The 18,913-nt window shown below is 34.8% G+C and overlaps 1 protein-coding gene across 5 annotated transcripts in view; it reads right to left on the bottom strand.

Annotated features, from left to right (window-relative positions):
- The window catches only part of Anks1b (ankyrin repeat and sterile alpha motif domain containing 1B), a 1,319,834-nt gene that overhangs the window by 904,168 nt on the left and 396,753 nt on the right, over nucleotides 1-18,913 (bottom strand). The window lies entirely within an intron of this gene.

The following is an 18,913-nucleotide window of genomic DNA, read 5'->3' on the forward strand; positions in this document are numbered from 1 at the left end:
CAAAATATGTTGATTATAAAAATAAAAATAAGATAAATCTTTCTAAATTTAAGTAAAATCCACTAGAATATAATGGGGAAATATTTTAAAAATCAAAAATTACAACAGCTGATAACTGCAATGAGAAATGCAGTTACTCTAGGCAAATAAAAGCATATAATTATGAAACATAAAAATACATATCAAGAGACAAAGGAAGGTGGGTATGGTGACACACTCCTGCAATTCAGCACTTGGGAGGCTGAAGCAGGAGGATCACCACAAATTTGAGGTCACTCTAGAAGACATGGTGAGTTCAAGGCCAGCCTGAACTACATAGTGAGACCCTGTCTCAAAAAACAAAAAAACAAAAGAAAAAGCAAAAACACATAGAAAATAGAGGAGGGACTCATTTAAATGGAGAGAAATATCAGAAGGCTGAATGAGGATACTAATTATTCCAGACATAGCAAAAGTATATTAGCCATAATTATAATAAAATCTCTATAAACTTTTTACAGGTTATTAGCACAGCAAAATGAGGGCTGAAATTTTGAGTATTATATCAGAGTAAAACTGTATATAACATATATTAGTTGAACAGTAAAATATTTTTCAAAGAGTTGTTAAAGTAGTAATTTATCTGAGTTGGATCTGAGGAGAAAGGTAATAAAATGAATTAAAAATATGCTAAAAAAGATGAAGTAATAAAAGCTAAGAAAATTTAGAAGAAGAAGTACTGTAAAAATGTAAATAATATAATACTTGTGTAAAAAAGATAAAATAATTAGTCCTAGTACAGAACATAATACATAATCTTATATAAACAATACATGAAAGAGCATTACAAATCTGTGAATCCTGAGCTGATTACTCAATAAACTTGGAAAATAAGTTTAAATGCCAGGAAGAAAATACTCTGAAAGTTCTTCTTCTGTATTGGAGCATATGAAACCAAGTGAGTTAAAAGTTTGCTGTGGAGGGCCGGGGAGACAGCTCAGTAGAATAAGTACTTTCCTGGCAAGCACAGGGTCCTGAGTTCATCCCTGGTACCAAAAAAAAAAAAAAAAAAAAAAAAAAAGTTTGCTGTGGAGAAAACAAGCACTTTGCTTTAAAGAAATTTCTAAGGAAAATAGCAATAAATATTGGAAGCTATTTAGAGATTTCACTTCATTAAAAATGTTAACTCGGGGGGGGGGGTTGCTGGGGAGATGGCTCAGTGGAATAAGAGCTTCCCTGGCAAGCGCAAGGGCCTGAGTTCAATCCCCAGTTCCACAAAATAAAAAAAATAGTTAACTCTGTAATTAAATAACATTATTAAAATATTTTACATATACAAAAATTTGAAAAACAATTTATAATGAATACAATGAAGTAATGGTCTCTTCAATATGTAAAGATTCACTATAGTAAGCAAAATAAGCCCGGGAGATACCGTGGTGGTCTAAGTGCCTGCCTGGTAGGCGCAAGGACCTGGGTTTGTTTCCTGGTACTGCATGTCCAGCCAGCCCCACGCTGTGCCAGCCCCAAAACCAGATGTGGTGGTATAGGCCTGTAATCCCAGCCCTAGGGAGGCTGAGACAGGAGGATCACAACAAGTCCAAGCTGTGTAGTAAGCCCCCATACCAAACAAATAAATGTTTTTTAAAAAGTAAGCAACTAGCATACTAAAAGAAAAACATAAAATATTTGAGAAGATGATAAAAAGAATACATTTTATCACTAAACATAAAAAAGTTAAATTTCATTAGTATTCTGAGAAATGAAAATTCAAATATCAAGAAAACAACAAATTTTACATGAGAAAATAACATTTTTTAAAAAAAACCATAGTATGAGGGCCGGGGAGATGGCTCAGTGGAATAAGTGCTTCCCTGGCAAGCATAAGGGCCTGAGTTCAATCCCCGGTTCCACCAAAACAAAACAAAACAAAGCAAACAAACAAACAAACAAAAAAACATAGTATGCAATGCTAGTGAGGGGATTTGTACTTAAGAACATAAATCAGACAAACACCGCTAATGTTTATGCTTTGACAAAGTGATTTTATCACTGTTAATCTAAACTTTAAAAAGATAAAGCAACACAATTTTTATTAAAATATATATCTTAGTATTACTTATTAGAAAACAATCTAAATGCTTATCATAGAAAATGATTAAATCATGGTACCTGCATATATTGGGTTTTTCTTCAGTACTAGGTATTGAATGCAGGGTCATTGTACAAAACTACATTTCTAACTCTTCTAATTTTTTTATTTTGAGATAGGGTCTCACTGAGTCACTGAACTATCCAAGCAGGGATCAAACTGATTAGCATCCTGCCTCAGTTTCCCAAAGTTCTGGGATTACATGTGTATGCCATCATACTAGATTGAAATACTATTATTACAAATTAACTTTTCAACAAAAAGTACTGCATGAGCAAATTCTCCTGATAAAGGAAGATACAAAATGGATATCTGATTTCACTGTAATAGTTATCTGTATATGAAAAAGAACACACAAGAAAATATATTAAAACATACCACTACATTACAGATGAATTTTAATATTATTCTTCATATGTATCCTTTTGCCTAAATTGGTCATGAAGAGAAAAAAGTAAATGTATTTCTAAAGAAAAATGAAAAAAATTCCTTCTCACATAATAAAATACTAAGTGATTTGTTGAAATGTTTATCAGAAAACAGAGGCTACTCCAAGAATTTAACTGTAAATTTATAATTTTCATAATCATCTTCACAATTTTTTCCCAAATAATTTATAAAAGTAAGTAGAACTTTATTTAATCATGTATATTAAGATAAATAAAGCAAAGAGTGTTAATTCGAAGTATGATATTAATGAGAGCATATAAAGCGCCCTATTGGTTCTTATTTCTCTTTAGGTCTTTGTCTATGTAAATGTCTAAGTAATGTGATTACTAAATAGACCTAAGTGTCAAAGCGCTGTGCAGCTGCTGTGAAGGCAACATCTGGAAGCAAACAGAAAACACTGAAGCTCATACGGTTGGCAGGACCCACTAAAGAGCCTCCAGACCCCTGTTCTATAAACGTTAAATTATTAAATCACTACTTGTTTCACTTAAAGGCAGCAGAATAAAGAGAAGCACAGATCATAGAGGAAGTTCAAGTGTGTGGATCTTTATTCCTACTGACATAGATGCCAAGTCAATCACAGAAAACTCAATATTTAATGTATCCTGATAAATACCTTCCAAAACATCATTTTAAAAGGTTCTTTCACAAGTTTCCAGAATGTCCAAAATGCTTTATAAAGGTGAATCTTTAGCTTTTTCCTAAGTACACCTTGCTCCAAAACCTTTCGCTTTTTCATAGCCTGTCTCTTATTTCTAGTTTCATGTATCATGGCCTATATTTTATTTCTAGTTTCTGGCCCCATCCTGTTGCTAGGTTCTCAGCGGAGGCATGATCAAGAGAACTATGAGCAGTAAGTAACACAACTAACGTCTTCAAAGCACTATCAACTGTCCACAAAATTGGCTGGATTTTTTTTCCTGCTTATAAAGCTGCTCAAATAGAGTAGCAAACAATATAGCCTAAATAATAGCATAAATTGGTGGGGACCTTTCATGGGGAGAAGGAAGGGAATGTTATTACTGTATTTAAAACGACACCAGTGGGAAATAATTTCTAAATGTATCTCATAAAATATGTTATAATTAGATTCTCTTCTGAAACAGCTAGAATTCTGAAATAAAATCAAGTCTGCTGCTGAGAACACTGTTGAATTAAAGCTAACTCCTACCAGTGATCAAAATGACCCAGTCAAATCTCCAGCTGCTTATGCTATTCTGAATAAAATCTCTATTTTTAAAATAGCTCCACCAAAGAAAAGCTCAGTTAAAAGTCACCCAGTAAAACTGTGCCTCCAGAAAAGTGGCCATACTTCAAAGGGGGAGATATTCCATGTACTCTGCTGGTCTGTCTGCCCTACACCTCACCTATGTGTGACTGTGGGAAGAGGACAGCCTGTGTTCGTCCTCTCCACCTTCCCAAGACCCTGTGTGGCTATTCGCCCTTTAGAAGAACTGCAATCTATTCTTAGAGGCTGGAGAAGAACCTAGAAATGCACAAGAACTCAAATTTAAAAAGTTTAAAAAAAAAAAAAAAAAACAATTCTGACTTGATATTTACTAGCCAGGGCCAGAACCTCTTCTTCCTTCTTCCTCAAAAGCTGCCATAATCATTTCAGAGCCACTGGTACCTCAGCAATGGCACAAATTCCCCTGTGTTGCTTTCACTGGAGAGGAACTGTAGTATTAGTACAATCTTTCTCGTATTACACTCTGAATTAAAGAGATCTCATTTCCCAAACCTGAAAGCATTCTTGGGACAAACCCTGACCTTTTATTAACTTACTGGTTTTAATTGCCACTTTCCATGACAGTCAACGGCCCCAAGCAGTACAGGTACCGATGGGCTCACATAAACAGGCAGTGAAGACTCAAGAAGCCATTTTAAGTGACACAGCAGCTTAAAAGGGAGAGACTTGGATGTCAAAAACAGTAGTGGAGGCAAAAATACTGGAAAGCCAGGAAAAGAAATGAAGAAAACTTTGCCATGATCTCCTAGTGATACGAAATTAGAATATGCAAAAACGGTCTCCAGAACTAAAATAAAATGTACTTAAATTTTAAAATTCAGCTGAGAAAATGAAAAAGAAAAACTCACTGGATAAAAGCAATGTTGGGTTTTTAAAATAAAATAAAAATACAAACTTAGCATTTTTAAGTTGGTGCATACTGGGGTTAAAAACAGATGAAGATGTGATAATCAAATAAATGATAGAAGCCCTTCCTGATTGGAAGTTCTGTTCATATTAAAAAAGCTCACTGTTTCTCAAGAAGAAATCATTTTAATTTAATGTAAAGATAACCTGATGAAATTTTAAACTCTAAACTGAAAGCTCAGCAGCTTGGGGGGAGAGCAAGAAGTCATAAAAAGACGTTGCCATCAAACTTTTCAACTGCTAAGATCGGGAGCTAAAGGAGACTGGACTACTACAGACAATGGAAGAAAATAACAGGAACCCAAGCACCTTATTTCCAGTGAAGACACCAACATGTTAGGAAAAAAGAATGAGAATTCCAGAATTCAAGGCCTCATTTCACTGTTTTTAAAAATCACTCTATATATTGCGCTTGCGCAGGTGGCAGCCGACTAAAGTGCCGGGTCGCGGGTGCACAGGAAGTAGTGGAAAGAGCGTTGGAAGCTACAGCCTTCATTGGTGTCCCCAAGCACACGCGAGTTTGGCTGGATCTGTCGGGGCCAGCCAGGGTGCGTCCCTACAGTGCGCGGGGACATCTTCCCCGCTTCCGGTCCGCGTGAGGGCGCCATTTTATTCCAGGCTTTGGCAATGGCCGATGTCCAGTCTGTCGCTTGGTGCTAACACTTGTTCACATTTTGAAGTGTACTAGAGTATGGAGACCGTAGAAAATTTCGCATAACATTTTACTAAAGGAGTTTCAGCTTTAAAAAATAAATAAATAAATAAATATCACTCTATAGATCACTTTACCAACTCTAACAACTTTGTGCAAAGTAAGAAAAGCTTGCAACACTTCCATTTCCTCTGCTGCTTTTCCATTTTCATACAATTAGTGCCAAATTTTGATTTTTTGAGACAGGGACTCATAATGTAGCTCAGTCTGGCCTTGAACTCATTAGGTAGCCCAGGCCAGCCTCAAACTCATGGTGATCCTCTTTCCTTAGCCTCCTGTGTGCTGAGATTATAGAAGTGTGCCAGCATACCTGGATAGTACCAAATCTTTTAATTCTACGTATTATAAACAATGTAATATACTGCTATTTTCCCTATAAAAATTAATTACTTTTTAAGAAGGTTAAAAAAAAAGATGATTTCCTTTTACATTGACCCACATATTTAATGAACTGAAGCTTTTTGTTCTTTTGGTGAATAGCACTTCCCATATATTATTTTGTATTTCTGCCAAAAGAATTTCCTTTCATCTTGCTTATGGAAGAAGCGTTCTGACAGTAAATTTGTTCTGTTTGTCTGAAAAGTTTTTGCATCACATTCACTTCTGAAATATATTTTCACTGGAAATAGAACCCTAAGTAGAAAGAGGTCTTTTTTGGGGGGGTTCTATAAAGATATTTTATCATTTCTAGTTTATGTAATTGGTATAATTTTAATTCTTTCTCTTGTATTGCTATAAGCTTTGGAGGCTTCTTTATTTACTTGAGAATTTTTTAGTGTTTCGACAAGATATCATGTCTGCATCTTGTACTTTGAATAACTACTACAAAGACAACAATATGCAATGCATTAATTATTGTAACTGTTCTATAACCTATTTTGAAACTGTCTCATTGCTATTTCTTTCTCAATAAAATTTTAAAAAAGACTTTTTTTTTCATCACTGATTTTAAGTAACATTTTAATACAACTCAGTGTGATGTGAAGTTTATTAATGGTTTATTCAAGTCCAAGGACTTTGCTTCATAGTATTCACCAAATTCTAAAATTCTCTAACATTATTTGCTCAACTAATTTCTCTAAATGTCGTCAGTTGAATGCATTTTAGCTGTTTCACGTTGCCCCAAAGCTCACATGCTTTTGTCTTTTTCCTAGAGTTAATGTTTCCTTTATTGAGCATTAATTTCATATAAGACAATAATATGGACAGTCTACTTATTTATTTATTTATTTTAATGTATTTAGTACAGGGTCTACAAGGTCTCACTACACAGATCAGAATCATAGTGATCCTCCTGTTTTCAGCCTCCCAAGTACTGGAAGTACAGGCACGCACCACCACGCCCAGTTTTAGTAGCAGTCTCAGTGCACCCCGGGGGCGGGGCTGGCATGGCACAACTGGGATCTAACCCTAGTCCGTGCGTCTGCCTAAGCAGGCACTTTAGTCCACTGAGTTATCTGGCTGGCCCTGGGCAGTTTGTACATTTGATGAGAGTGTTTCTGCCAAAACTTTAACTACAAGAATTCCAAATTAATATATATTTACAACCATATATTTTATTTATCTGAGAAACATATTCTCTCCATCACTTGCTACATTTCTACTCCCCTAGGGATCACTAAAAAAAAATCCTACTCTGTGCTCCCATAATATTATATGTCTTTTACATTACTATGAGATACTTCTCACATCATAAGTGTAAACTTCCGGGCTTAAAACACAGCAAATGATAAATAAAATGCTCCTTGGGTAAATAAAATACATGGATTTAAATATAGATGCATTTGGAATCCCTGTGGTTAAATTCTTGGGCAAAAACACTTCCATCAAATATCAAAAACTGCCCATATTGTTCTTTCATATAAAATTAATGCTAAATAAAAGAAACATTTAACATTCTAGTGCATAAATGGACAATAACCAGAAACAAATATTTCACAAAAAATGCCACTGATAAACATATACAGAGAAAAAATATCTAAAGCTTCTAATAATTAAATAATTACAGATGCTGGGCAATTAACTTTACCAGAAGAATCTAGGACCCTGGATCATCTCCCTACACAATGGTAAGCACCTGCAATTTCGCAACTGGCCTGGCCAGAGGAACACAGGGTAAATCTAATAAGGAAAACACTTTGCATACAAACTCCCAATTTACAAGTTTTTCTGGTCATATAACTATCTACTCCTATGGGCTAAAGTACAAAATAAATAGCTATCAAAGTTTGTCAATTTCTAAATTTTCTTTGATGTTATCATAACGCTAAATGTACTACTGCAGCTAGGATGTCATATCTGTCTTAATCACTTATTTCCCCTTGGGTAAAAATATTTGGAAAGTGATGGAGGGCAGTGCTAAATGGAAGGCAACATCCCACTCTCAATTAATTGGGAAGGCAGGAGCTCTATACAGAAACAAACCAAGAATCTCTGACACACAAAAGATATCACTGAAGAAGAGACTTTTTAAAAAGTGGCCTTGATAATATTGATATAGCTATAAACTATGAAAATTTCAGAAGGATTATCACAGAAATCAAAATAAAGAGTTTGGTCAGAAATAGAAAATGACAAGACGAAGGAACAGAATGTAATCTTGGGGCTCCAGTCCTCCCAGAACAAGACCAGGGGACATCAACATAGAAGAAATTGGAAGCAACATACCTGAAATCTCTGAAATGATAGCAACTGAAGTAAAGAAACAAGTCCAAGTTGGAATAGAGAAAATCAGATCAGAAATAATCTCTCAGGTTAAAAAAAGAAATAACCATAATGAAAGAATTGCTGAGCATATTTTAAAAAGGCATAAATTAAAATATATAGGGGCTGCTTGCCTTGCACACTACCAGAGAGACCTAGTAAGCTAGCCCCTACCCCTCACCAGAGTGGGCTTAGTCCAGCCACCCTTCACCTGAAGATGACCAGGGAGCCCTGACTACCATAGTGAATGCAAGAGCCTTGCAGAGCACTACCCTGCACCAATCAACCATGAACAGAGCCTTGCACACCTTCAGCCTGCACTCATCATCATCGGATCCTTCTTGAATTAAGGCTTGCCCACCTCTCCTTAATGAGATACAATCTACATTGAACACCACACAGCAGGAGCTTTGGTGAGCTTACCCTGTCATCCCATATCCTAGAGAGCCTTGCTGACCTGCACTGTGCCCACCAACCATCTCTGTAAAAAATGACAAAAGGAAGGAACAGAAGGCAATTTCAAACCTCTAGCCCACCCAAGGCAAATTCAGGAAGCAAGGTCAGGGAGAACTTGGAAGTCACACACCTGAAATTTCTGATATACCAACTGAAGTAAAGAAACTCCATCAAGCTATGGAGGAAATCATTTCAGAAATAATATATCAGGTAGAAAAGGCAATGACAATAATCAAGAAAGAATTGCTCAATACATCTGAAGAAGACACAGATAAAAAAAAATAGAAGGGAGTAGGAAAATGAGGGAAACATTGGATGAACAATACCAGAAACAACTACAATGCATGGAATAGATTTAAACTGATATCAAGGACATTAAGAATTCCATTGAAACCTGACAAAACCACTTGAATGAAACAGAAGATAGAATTTCAGACCTTGAATACAGCATTGCAGCTAATAAACATAAAAGGAAACATCTCTTAAAAATAAGGAGAAACCAGGAACAATACAACAGTTGCAAGATGATACAAAGAAAAATATGAGACGTAGGTATTAACAAAACAGCTGGATATAATACAAAAAACATAAGCTGAATTCATGCACCTACAATATATGAATGGCAATGGAATACCCATTTCTGACAAAAGTAAACAAAAAAGGGGGATATAAATGAAGGATCATTTTGTAGTGGAAAAGAATACACATACACACACAAAAAAAAACCCCAGCATAGATAGATAGCTACTTTCTCTTAGTTCAATGAGAAGAAAGCTTTGAACTAATTGTGTTTAGACAAGATATCATGTTTGCATCTTGTACTATGAATAACTATGATAAAGACAACAATATGTAATGTATTAATTATTGTAACTGTCCTTCTAACCTGTTTTGAAACTGTCTCTCTGCTACTTCTTTCTCAATAAAATTAATATATATAAAGTGTTTGAAGAAGTAGTAGCAGAAAATTTCCCAAGCATGGGAAAATAACCTTATATACACATAATCAAAGCATATAAAACTCCAGCTAATCGTAATCAAAATAAATCACCACCCAGACATATAATAATCAAGATCTCAGAAACTGAGCAAAATAACAGAATATTAAAAGCTGTTAGAAGAAACAGATCTACTATAATGGAAAGCCCATCAGACTCACAGCAAATTTCTCAACACTGATCATCAAATCAAGAAGAGCTTGGAGTGAAATAGTTGAGGTCCTGAAAGAAAACAACTTTCAACCAAGATTAATGTATCCTGCAAAACTATCTATAAAATTTAATGGAGATTAGATACTTCCATGACAAAGAACAACTGAAGAAATTCATGACATCCAAACCAAATCTACAAAGACTACTAATAGATATTTTAGAAAGAGACATAAATGACCACAAATTCAACAAAAACAGAAGAGACCAATCAAGTAGAGCAAGCAATTAAGCAAGAGGAAAAGTAGGGATTCTACAGTAGGAAAACACATGACAAAGATCAGCTAATACATAGCAGTTATCACTATCAATGTGATGCCTCTATTCATCAATCAAAAGAATCAGACTGCAGAGTGGATCAAGAAACAAAATTTAACAATATTCTGCATACAAGAAACACTCAAAAAGAAATGAATAGACTGAATGTCAAAGGATGAAAACAATACTCCATGTGAAAGAAACCCAGAAAAAAGCAGGATTAGCTATTCTGAGCCCCAACAATGTCAATTTCAAACCAAATGTGATTAAAAGGGACGAAGAAGTTCACTACATACTTGTTAGGAGAAAACTGAAAGAGGAAGATGTAACAATTGTAAATATATATATGCACCCAATGTAGGAGCACCTAGCTGTATAAGACAAATTTTAACAGACATAAAAAATATAATGAGCAATAACATAATTGTATTGGGGGATGTGAACATCCCAATAACACAAAGAGATAGATCAGCCATGCAAAAAATGACCAAAGAAATAAACGAACCATACTTGTGAAGAAATGGACTTAGTGGACCTTTACAGAGTGTTCCACCCAACATCATCAGAATACACATTTTTCTCAGCTGCGCATGGGACATTCTCTGAAATAGATCATGTGCTAGCAAATACAATATGCAAGCTGAAATTTTCCCATGCATATTATCTGACCATAGTGCAATGAAAATGGAAAATACTGACAAAAGAAACAGCAAAAACTATATAAACACATGGAAACTAAATAATACCCTCCTGAGCAATCAATGGGTCATGAAAGAAATTAAAGATGAAATTAAAAAATATTTACTATCTAATGAAAATGCAGACACAACTTACCTGAATCTGTGGGATGCAAAGAAAGCTGTCCTAAGAGGACAATTTATAGCAATAAATTCGTACATCAGGAAAACAGAATGATCTCAAATAAACAATACTATGCTGCACCTGAAACTCCTAGAAAAAGAACAATCAAGTCCAAAGCCCAAAGAAGGCATGAAATTATAAAGAGCAGAACAGAAATAAATGCAATATAGAAAAAATGCAAATAATTAATGAATCAAATTGGTTCTTTGAAATAAATAAAATTAATAAACCCCTAGCAAGCCTAATTTAAAAAAAGAAAGATCTTTATAAATTCTAGGTAGAAGACTTTTGTCTGAGTGCTTATTAATTAGTAAAAAAAAAAAAAAGATAGCATAGATATACAGCTACTTTCTCTTAGTTCAATGAGAAGAAAGATTTGAACTAATACTGTAGGATATTATGTCTACATCTTGTCCTCTGAATAACTACCCTGAAGGCAACAATATGCAATGTATTAATTATTGTAACTGTTATACTAACATGTTTTGAAACTGTTTCATTGCTATTTTATCTTTTTTTCTCATTAAATGAATAAAATTTTTTAAAAGGAAAGAAAAAATTTAAATACATACAATGAATTTTAAAAGGGTGAAATCACTACAGACCTAAGAAAAATTCAGATTAGCAACACTTATTTCCAAAATCTTTACTCTCACAGAATGGAAAATACAGAATAAATAGACAGATTCCGAAATACATATTAACTACCAAATTTAAATCAAAAAGATATATTAATTGTGAATAACCCAATATCAGCCAATGAAATTGAAAGTGTAATAAAAAAAAAAAAACTACCAACAAAGAAAAGCCCAGGTCCTGAAGAATTCACAGCTGAATTCAACAAGAAATTTAGGTAGATGTTAATGACAACTTTTTCCAAACTCTTCAGTGAAATGCAAAGTGAAGCAATTTTCCCAAACTCAGTCAAGGAGGTAAGTATTACTCTGATACCAAAACCAGAGAAGGACCCAATCAAAAAAGAGATCTACAGGCCAATCTTCCTAATGAACATAGATGCAAAAATCTTCAATAAAATACCATCAAACAAAAAGCAGCAAATCATCAAAAACATTATATATCACAACAAACTGGGAAGGCTGGGGAGATAGCTCAGTAGAATAAGTGCTCACAAGATCCTGAGTTCAATCCCCAGTACCACAAAAATGAATAAATAAATAAATAAATAACCAACCAACCAACTGGAATTCATTCCAGGAATGCAAGGATGGTTTAATATACACAAAACAATAAATGTAATACACCACATCAACAGAGCCAAAGACAAAAATCACATAATTATCTCAATAGATGTAGAAAACGCTTTTAAGAATGTCCAACACTCATGATAAAAACACTACACAAAATAGGTATGGATGGTCTTAAACTTAATCTGATAAAAAGCATCTAAAACAAACCAACAGTCAACATTATACTTAATGGGCAAAAATTTAATGCCTTCACTTTAAAATCAGGAAAAAGACAACAATGCCCACTATCACTACTCCTGTTCAATACAGTTCTGGAAACATTAGCCAGACCAATTAGACAGAGAAAGAAATAAAAGGAATAATTATTGGAAAGGAAGAAGTAAAATTATCACTATTTGCTGATGACATGATACTTCACATAAAAGACCTCAAAAACTCCACTAAGAGACTTCTAGATCTAATAAACAAACTCCACAGCATAGCAGGATACAAAGTTAACTCTCAAAATTTAATAGCATTTCTATACACCAACAATGAACACACCGTGAGAGAAAACATGCCTTTCACAATAACAGTGAAAAACTTAAGAATCAGTCTCACACAGGAATTAAAAGATTTAGGCAGTGAAAATTATAGTACTCTGAAAAAAGATATTGAAGAAGACTTCAGAAAATGGAAAGATATTCCTTCTTCCTGGATAGAAAGAAAGAACCACCATTGTGAAAATGGCCATAATCCCAAAACTGTTATACACATTCAATGCAACCCCAATTAAAATATCATTAGTGTACCTCACAAATGTAGAAAAAACATTCCTAAAAATCATCTGGAAACAGCAGAGACCCTTAACAGCAAAAGAAATCCTGAGCAATAGAGGAAAGGTAGGAGGCATCACAATCCCTGATTGGAAATTAGACTACAAAGCTACTGTGATAAAATCAGCATGGTACTTCAAAAAATAGAATTGAAGATCAGTGGAACAAATTAGAAGATGGAGAGACAACTACAAGCACACTCAGCCACCCTATCTTTGACAAAGGGGCCAAACATGTTCACTGAAAGAAAGACAACCTTTTAAATAAATGGTGCTGGAAATATTGGCTTTCCACATGGAGATGGCTTAAAATAGACCATGCCTATAACCATACACAAAACTACAGTAAAAATAATTCAAATTCTTAAGTATTAAAACTGAAACACTAAATCTTCTAGAAGAGAAAGTAGCTAGAAACCTTAATGACCAAGGGATAAGTAAAGAGTTCATGAACAGAAATCAAAGTGCCTGCGAAATACTTAAAAGAATCAAGAATTTGGGGGGGAAAAAAAAGAATTTTTGGATCTCGTCTTTTTGAAAAATTTCTGCATGTCAAAAGAAATCATCAACAGAATAAAAAGAAAACCTACAAAGTGGGAGACAAATGTATTAGACAGTCTGACAAACAAAGGACTCCTATCTAGAATATATAAAGAATAAAAAAAATTCAGGCCACCAAAATTCAAACACCCAACCCAAAAATGGGTACCTGAATTGAATATACACTTTACAAATAAAGGATATCAATGGCAAATAAATATATGAAGAAATGTTCAACTTCACTGGTCATTCAAGAAACATAAATTAAAACAATGCTGAGATACCACAAAAAATGGTATCACTCAGAAGACAACCAACAAAAGAAAACAAAAAGTCAACCAATAACAAATGCTGGAGATCCAGCCCAGCCCAGCCCAGGCCCAGCTAGCATGTGGGAGACCTTCCGGCTTCCCTGCACTGCAGGACCCCTCCAGATCAAAACTCAGGAACCACATGAGTGAGACCCTCTACCACGCCATTTAAACCCCTGCAACCCTAGGGAGCCCCCACTGTTAAGCCAGCCAAGTGAGTGAGAACTTCTGCAACTCTCTCCAGACCCCAAGATTCAGCCCAAGTGCAGACCCAGCTAGTGTGTGGGAGAGCTTCTATGCTCCCCTATGCTCCCTGGGCCAGAGGCACAACAGAGGGGCACCACAGGTTCACTGGTGTGCCAGAGAGGTACAACAGGATCACTTCCAAGGGCTGCAGCAAGAAGGAACTGAACACAACAGCTAGACCCAGGCTAGGCATAACTGGATAAACTCAAAATTAATACATCTACACCCAAATTTCAGTAGGTGCTAAGGTAATAACTGCACCAAAGCTCTACACCAAAGGTCAGAGGTCACAGCTATACAAAATAACAAAGACAAGGAACAAAATGCAATCTCAGGACTCGAGCCCACCCATAACAAGAACAGACGACACTAGCTCAGCTGAATTGAATGAATTAACAGCATCAGAAATAAAGAAACAACAGGAGAAAGTTACACAGGAACTCAGAGCAGAATTAACTCCTGAAGTAAAAAAAGAAATTTCTGAATTCATAGCATGTGAAGTAAAGAATCTAATACAGAAACATATGGGGGAATCCCAATGTCCACCAAGAACATGTGCAAAGGACACTAGCTCAGCTGAAATGTATGAATGAACAGCATCTCAAGTAAAGAAACAACAGCAGAAAGGTATAGAGGAATTCAGAGAAGAATTAATTTCAGAAATAAAAAAAGAAATCTCTGAATTCATACCATCTGCAGTAAAGAATCAAACAGGGAGATATATGGAAGAAACTCAATCTGAAGAAAACTCTGAAGTAAGAGAATTAACTTCCTCTAAAAATAGACATTGATTAAAAAAATGGAAGTGATTACAAATATGACTGATTCCATGAATGAGTAACACAGGAAAGAAATCGCATGAAGTAGAGTCAAAGAGATATAGAGGAACTTAAAATCTCAATCACAAGCCTGCAAAACAGTTTGAGTGGAAGTGAAGACAAAGTTTCAGATCTTGAAGACGCTGGTGCAGCTATAAAAAGGTGAGAAAGGATGTCTGAAAAACAACTGTGATGCAGAAAAAATATAATCCATCACCTGCAAGACAATGCAAAGATGAACATTGTGAGACTAATAGACATCAATGAGAAAGATGGAGTCAATACAAATGATATAAAAAGAATATGGGGAAAAGTAATAGCAGAAAATTTGCCAAATATGAGGAAACAATCTCACATTCAGGTAACTGAAGCACACAGAACACAAAATAACTTCAACCCAATGAAAAGCACACCCAGACATATAATAGCAAAGATCCCAGAAATCCAGCACAAGAATAATATACTGAAAGCTGCTGGAGAAAAGAAGCAGATCATATTCAAAGGAAAGGCCATTAGAACTATGGCTCACTTCTCTTCACAAACCATGAAGGCAAGAAAAGCATGCAGCACAGTACTTCAAGTCCTCTATGAAAACAAATTCCAGCCCACACTACTATACCCTGAAAAAGTCTCTTTCAAGTTTGAGGGAGAAGTGAAATACTTCCGTGACAAACAACTAAAGAATTTCATGATGACAAAGCTAACCCTACACAGGCTACTAAAAGATATTCTAGAGAGGGACCAAAATGATCAGAATTCCACAAACGAGAACAGAAGGAACCCACTAAATAGGGCAAACAATTAAACAGGACAAAAAGGAGTAAAGAGCAGCAGGTAAATAATATGACAATCATAAGTCAACACACCTCAATTGTAATCATCAATGTAAATGAACTCAATGCACCAATTAACAGAAATAGACTAACACAGTGGATTAGGAAACAAAATCCAACAATATGGTGTATACAAGAAATACACTTAACTCAAAAAGACAATCATAGACTCAAAGTCAAAGGATGGAAATCAATACTACACGCCCCAGGACCTCAGAAAAAAAGCAAGGGTAGCAATCCTGTTCTCAGACAGTCTCAACTTGAAACCAAGAATGATAAAATGAAATAAAGAAGGCCAATATATACTGGTTAGGGGACAAATTCAAGAGGAAGAGGTAATACTCATAAATATCTATGCACCAAACACAGGAGCATCCAATTATGTAATAAAAATCTTCATAGACACGAAAAATCTAATATCCAAGACCACAATCTTAACAGGAGACCTTAACACCCATTATCTCAAAAAGATAGATCAATCACACAAAAAATTAGCAAAGAAATAGGAAATCTGAAACAGAGCTTAGAATAAAAGGACTTGGTGGACTTATACAGAGTGTTCCACCCAACAACAGCTGAATACACATTTTTTTAGGAGCACATGGGTCATTTTTTAAAATAGAACACATAATAGACCAGAGGTCATGCTTAAGTATATGCAAGAAAACAGAATTTATCCCATGCATATTATCAGACCACAGTGCAATGAAACTGGAAATAAACAACAAAAGAAACGAGAAAAACCAGCTAAATACACGGAAATTAAACAATATCCTACTCCGCAATCAATGGGTCACACATGAAATTAAACAAGAAATTGAATATCTACATTTCAACGAAAATTCAGTTACAATTTATCAGAATTTATGGGATGCAATGAAAGCAGTTCACAGCTGTGAATTCACACATTAGGAAAACAGAAGAGGAACAAATAAACACCCTAATGCTGCCACCCGACATCTAGAAAAGGAAGAGCAAACAAAACCCAGAGCTCAAAGATGGGAAGAAATCATAAAGATTAAAGCAGAAATTAATTTAATTGATATGAAGAAAACAGTTCAAAGAACTAAAAATCAAAAAGCTGGTTCTTTGAAAGACTAAATAAAATCGATAAGCCCCTAGCTAACCTCGTCAAGAAAAGGAAAGAAAAAATTCAAATACAAGCAATAAGGAATGAAAAGGGTGTAATCACCACAGACCCAGTAGAAACTCAGAAGATTATCAATAGCTACTTTGAGAATCTTAATCCTTACACAATAGAAGACATAAACGAAATGGACAGATTCCTAGAAAGGAACAAATTACCAAAACTGAATCAAAAAGATATAATAACTCTCAATAACCCAATAACAGTCAATGAAATACAAAATGAAATAAAAAACTTGCCAACAAAGAAAATTCCAGGTCCTAATGGGTTCACAGCAGACTTCTACAAGAAATTTATAGAAGATATAATCTCAATAATCCCAAACTGTTCAATGAACTTGAAAAGGTAGCAGTTTTCCCAAAATCATTCCTGGAGGCAAGTTTTATACTGATTCCAAAATCAGGGAAAGAGGCAACAAAAAAAAAGAATTCCAGGCAAACCTCCCTCATGAACATAGATGCAAAAATCCTCAATAAACTTCAAGCAAATAGAATACAGCAAATCGTCAAGAAGATTATAAACCATGACCAGATAGGATTCATCCCAGGGATACAAGGATGGTTCAACATTTGAAAATCCATCAATGTGATACACTATATTAATAGAGCAAAATGTAAAAATCACATGATGATCTCCATTGATGCAGAAAAGGCTTTTGACAAAGTCCAACACTCATTCGTGTTCAAAGTCCTACAAAAAATTGGAATAGAAGGCCACTACTTCAATTTGATAAAAGCCATCTATGACAACCCAACAGCTAATATAATTCTCAATAGGGAAAAACTGAAATCTTTTACTCTCAGATCTGGTACAAGACAAGGATGTCCTCTGTCACACCTACTGTTCAACATAGTTTTGGAATCATTACATAGATCCGTTAGACAAAAGGGAGAAATAAAAGGAATAAGAATAGGTAAAGAAGTTAAATTATCATTATTTTCAGAAGACATGATACTTTATTTGGAAGACCCAAAAAAACTCTACCAAGAAGCTATTAGAATTGATACACAAATTCAGTAGCATAGCAGGATAGAAAGTCAATACACAAAAGTCAATAATATTCCTCTACACAGATAACAAACATACTGAGAGGGAAATTAGAAAAACAATACCTTTTACAATGGCACCAAGGAAAATGAAATATCTTCGAATTCACTTAACCAAAGAAGTCAAATATCTCTTCATGGAAAATTACAGTACTCAGAAAAAAGATATCATAGAGGATTTCAGAAAATGGAAAGATATTCGCTGCTCCCGGATAGGAAGAACCAACATCGTGAAGATGGCCAAACTCCCAAAATTGTTGTACAGATTTAATGCAAACCCTATCGAACTACCACCAACATACCTCCCAGACCTAGAGAAATTGTTCCTAAAACTTATTTGGAACCAGAAAAGACCTGGAATAGCAAGGGCAATCCTGGCAAACAAAGACAAGGTAGGAAGCAATACAACTAATGACTTGAAATTGTACTACAAAGTTAATGTGATAAAATCAACATGGTATTGGCAACAAAATATATCTGAGGATCAATGGACTAGATTAGAAGATGCAGATGCCTCTACAAACACACTCATTCACCTAATCTTCAACAAAGAGGCCAAACATGCTTACTGGAAGGAAGATAACCTCTTTAACAATTTGTGCTGGAAAAACTGGTTCCTTACATGCTAAAAATAAAACTTGACCCAAGTCTATCACCATGCACTAAGCTAATGTCAAAATGGATTAAAGATCTAAACATGAAAACAGAAACACTAAATCTTGTGGAAGAGAAAATAGGTGGAACTCTTAAAGGCATAAGTGTAGGCAAAGAGTTCATGAACTAAAATCAAATCACATGGGTAACACTTGAAAGAGTTAACAACTGGACCAACTATTTTTCTTTTTTCTTTCATCGTCTTTATTTTTTATTTTTAAATTTTTTTCCATAATTCTATTGAGAAACAAATAGTAATGAGACACTTTCAAACCAAATTGGTAGGACAGTTTCAATAATTAACACATTGCATACATTCTTCCTAGTGGTTAATTGCTGTACAAGATGCAGACATAATATCC

This window comes from Octodon degus, unplaced genomic scaffold, assembly GCF_000260255.1.
Source record: "Octodon degus isolate 3935 unplaced genomic scaffold, OctDeg1.0 scaffold00004, whole genome shotgun sequence".
NCBI classification, from domain to species: Eukaryota; Metazoa; Chordata; class Mammalia; order Rodentia; family Octodontidae; genus Octodon; species Octodon degus.